Source organism: Limulus polyphemus, unplaced genomic scaffold, assembly GCF_000517525.1.
Source record: "Limulus polyphemus unplaced genomic scaffold, Limulus_polyphemus-2.1.2 Scaffold378, whole genome shotgun sequence".
Lineage (NCBI taxonomy): Eukaryota > Metazoa > Arthropoda > Merostomata > Xiphosura > Limulidae > Limulus > Limulus polyphemus.
This window is the reverse complement of record NW_013665988.1, coordinates 293,083-298,000: the sequence shown is the minus strand read 5'-3', so window position 1 is coordinate 298,000 and position 4,918 is coordinate 293,083.

Here is a 4,918-nt window from a genome sequence, read left to right as displayed (position 1 = left end):
ACGGTATTGTTGAAGTTACGTTCGTTCGTTACAGTGTTGTTTTAGCGCGAGTATTGAGATTAAGTGTATCGCAGAGTTGTATTCGGAAAGAATAAACCAGTTTTATTAAGTAAAGACTTGTGTCGTTAAAATTTCAGTTGGAACGAAGTTACGGAAAAATCAATTAACAAACGGAGACGTAACAAATCGTTATATTAAGGCCTATTATCTTTTTACACCCCACCTTCTTTATATAGTCCCTTAAGGATTTTCAAGAATTAGAAGAATTTATAATAATAGTATTTTGGCCACACTAATTAGTAACATCCATTGCCAACAACGCGTTTCGCGCAATCCATAGCTCTTGAGGTCGAATGGAATACAATAAACAAAGATGCAGTTGGAACACTATTTATATGAGCAATTTGTTATAACAACCATTGTTATGGTTTATGTTATGGCGAATATAGTGACTTAAAGAACTAAATAAAGAATGTAGTACTTAAAAATATAACAGGCCAGATTAGGCCTAATACTAGCGTCTTATTACAAGTATAAGACAACCAAATATTTATCATGACATTAAACTGTAATACAATAATATTCTTAAACAGTAGAAATCAAGTGTCTCCTGATAAAGCCGTCAGGTGAAACATTGAGGAAATAAAAAGTTTTTACTGGATACTGACTATTTCTTTTAATTAAACAATACTGTTAACCATTCACAGTGTTAAAAGGTGAAAACAGTTTCATTATTGTTTCGTATATGATGTCACAATATTAATTAGTCTATGTTTTCCAAGTCAGTGTGCAAATAAGTTTCATTATGTCAGCTGCCCTATTATAAGATATAAGACGAAGCGTTGGTTTTAAAATATAATTAAACACTTTTCTGCAGTTGAAGAGCGTTTTCCCCACAAGTGTGACAAGCATTTCACATATTATTTAGATACTAAGAATTTATTGAACCATTGTTGATGTATTATATTTGTTTTAATTGTTCTTTTCCCATAGTAACATAAATGATGTAGACTTTAAACCCAATGTTGTAAAGCGTTCATTATTAAGCTCGTCAAATTTTTATTCTAGCATGACTTTAGAACTCACTAAGTATATTTTCCAGCTTCTGTGCTTTAGTTTCCTATTGCTAACATTATCTACTTCTATTGCCTCAGAACCTATACTGGGTACGATTAGTGTGAATGTGATATACTATCAAACCAATAAATCTTGTGGTAAACGTGTGGTGAAAAGCGCTGGTTAGAATTTTAATTCTATTTGATCCTTTTGTTTTTTAAACTTATTATTTCACAGATATAGCTTGATTATCATTTAGTTACACTAACATTATATTTCCTGAAAGTTTCGTGGGTGTCCGGACTCCCTTTTTCTATACAAAAGAAAAACTAAATTAAAGGAAACAGTAAAGCATTAGGTAGAAATATACGTTTATTGTTTGTTTGTAATTAAGCACAAAGCTACACAATGGGCTATCTGTGCTCTGCCTACCACAGGTATCGAAACCCGGTTTCTAGCGTTGTAAGTCCGCAGACATACCGCTATGCAACTGGGGCAGAAATATAGGAGAAAATATGAATGTAAGTGGCAGAAATATCATATTTAATTGTCTTCTGGAATCAGTTACACTCGTATTTTTGTATGGAAAGAGGTTTTGACTGTTTATAACGTGTAAACTCTCGAAGATAGTCGTAAAGGTCATGGAAGAAGTAATTTTCATCGGTATAAATATCAAACCTTCCATTGATCCTTTCCCTAGCCCATCAACGGACAGCACTTGATAAAACTTGGTTTTTCATCTGTAGCGACTTGCCGCTGACTCATTCAGTATCCATTCGTTCTTTCAGTGTTTCTGGCATTTTAACCAATTCTTATAACACGAAAAGTAAGAGGGTTATTCAAAAATATGTATAAGTAAGGCCCCGCAAATAGAAATAACACTGTGGTACGTGACTTTTGGACCACCCTGTACAACAACCTCTCGAGGCAGATTGACATCATGTAAATATAACGAAGTAACCTTTATTATCAGATTTATCAAAAATACCCTTTTCTCTGTGTGTTTCATAACTCAACTTTAATAACGTAAAAATAAGACACAAATGATAAAAAATAACGAAACCAGGTTTTTACATCAACGTTCGGTGTATTTAATAAACAAGTTTCAACCCTTTCTTGGAATTTAGAATAATTAAGAACAGAACAAGATGCAAATAATTCGCATCTTGTACTTTTTTTAGATGATATTCCTACAGGACAAAATACATATATAGAAGCTGAGTAAGTTGGTTATATTAAAACGAATTTCGAATCACACCATATCATTATAATCCGTGTTATCGCGGCCGATCGTGCTCTATCTGTCAACTGTTCTTTTTTTTATAATAACTCTGCGATGTAGTTTCCATTGAAAAAGATTCAGTTGTAAGGCTGTAATGTCCAAAGCATACTACTTTTCCCTACATGTTTTCCATAATCCATATAGTGAACGACGACAACAGTTCCCAGCGTCCGTTTGAACAGTCTTATCGCACAGAAATTCATAGGTTCTGAGTATGGCGACTTGACTGATATTTCTTCCTCAAGAATAGCATGAATATCCGTTTTATTCTCTAGCTGTTTAAAGTATCCGACGGTTGAACGGGAGGTATGACTAAAAGTCTTATCTTAGTGAAACCATACCCTGTTGTCCTCGCTTAAAAACGGAGATCCATCTTTATTAAAACTACGTACTGTTACCTAGGTTACGTATGCAACTTTTGCCAGTGACCTTTGTGTTCGTGGATTCTCACCGATTACAAGACGTCACATTTTGCTTACCACGGCTGTGGTATGACCTGTTGCAAATCTTTTTCTGGATAGCCCTGTTGTCCCAAACTGATCCATATTCCTTTGTTTTACAATGCCATTAAATATAAAGGATATCTACATCTTGAAAATTCTGAATTCCCCATTCGAACACATCATTATGATCTGAGTGTATGAATATCTTGTGTCGAAAAGGGGCTGTTATATACCCTTTCAAAAAGCGTATTTTCACACTACTTACGTAATGAGAAACAATATCAAAATGTAATTCTGATACAAGTCGTTTCATCAAGACTTTATATCGGCTGAGGTTGTCACTCAATCTGCTGATTTACATATTCAATATCGTTTTAAAATAATATACTCAACCCTGCATAAATATTTCCCGGCCTCATTAAAGCGGTTTTAACGTGATAATTGTAAGAAGATGTACAAAATATGGTATAAAATTCTAACGATTTGAAATACTTCTGATTTTGTAGAACTGAGATGAAAGAAATATTTCAAGAATTGTTGAACGAACAAAATATGATTTAAAAATGTTATACTTGGATAACAAATAAAGGTTGTTATGAAAAATTTTATTCTTTCTTACGTTTTATAATAAAATATTAAAAACCACTAAAAATCTTATACAATTACGATTACGTGTAATAAATGGTAAAAATAATTGACAGAACTACTTGATATTTTCAATGATTCTTCGGTTAATGTCAACAGATTGTTCTATTAGATGGATATAGCATAGTTATTATAGTTTTTAAACCATTTAGTCATAATTATTTTAACCTTCCACATGTTGTATACTATTTTTCTTTTTTTCTGCTTAGAAAAAAACCAAGAAAATGGTCGTTGTTCTTCGGGTTACAAAAAAGTTGGGGAAAAATGTTGTAAGTTATCAGTTTAAACTTTGTTCTGAATACTAAATTCATGTTACAACTTTTAAAGATTTCAGTCAACCTATTAGGTATGTCATGAATACATGAACAGCATTAAACTTGTTATGTTCGCTCAATTTTTGATAGTTTCATATTCACGAGTAAGAATCTGAATGACACTTCTACTGGCCCCATTGTTTAACATTTTTTGTCACAGTAAAATAACTTTATCATAACTGAATGAACCAAAGAAAATGGAATTAATGGTGTAGTTATAAGTAGTGCTTAGTTTCTGCTGTATCCCTCAGGATCTGAGATCCATAACTTGTTTTGGTTGTTTCTTTTATTATTCCAAAGCTTTAAACACTATAATTAATTTTAAAACTACCTCGCTTGCATAGCGAACTGATATTGGACTGAGTAAATAATGTACAATAGTAAATAAGTGTACTGGAACGTGAAATCTACTGTATAACCGTGTAAGGTGGGATTTGTTCAAAATAGTCGCGGTACAGAGTTCCAGTTAAAAAAAAACGACAGGTACGCCGTGTCCATACGTTCACACCCAACTACCCGTCTGTTCATGTACATTACTCCCCTTTAGCCTTGTTCCAAACAGTAGCCTCAAATGTTTAAAATCCCAAAACTCAATACCATTTTTCTCCCTTCCCAATCTGTCCAAAGGACCCTGTAGTAATTTTTTTTTCTGGAAACTAAGTATTGGTTATAACAAGTGAGTCACTTCATTATAAAAGTAACACAGCTTTATGTCATAAAAGTAATTTCATCGATTTGTAAGATTGCTATACTGTTATACCCAAAGCCGCTTGCAACCCGGGTTACTACGGTGATGGGTTAAGCAGCAAGTGTTACCCGTGTCCCCTGCATCATTACATGCCTCGTATAGCTGCTGAAAGTTGTCTTCCTTGCCCAGCTGGTAAACAGACCGCATCTATAGCAACAACCAGAGAAGAGGAGTGTTTTGGTAAGAACTATTTAAGTCATAAATTATCAACTATGATGTCACAGGTATGTTTCATAGAGTTTCATTTAAATTAAAGTTAGAGATTTTGTGACCTACAAACAAGCTGATTTCTCCAAGCCCGTTCCTTTGGCTGTGGTTTCGCTAGATAGTAGATAGGAACAGTGGGAATCTCGTTAATCCATTCATGCGCGTCACTAATTAGATGACGAAGCATTTGGCTACCTTAAGAGAGTCATGGTTACCCGCGCTG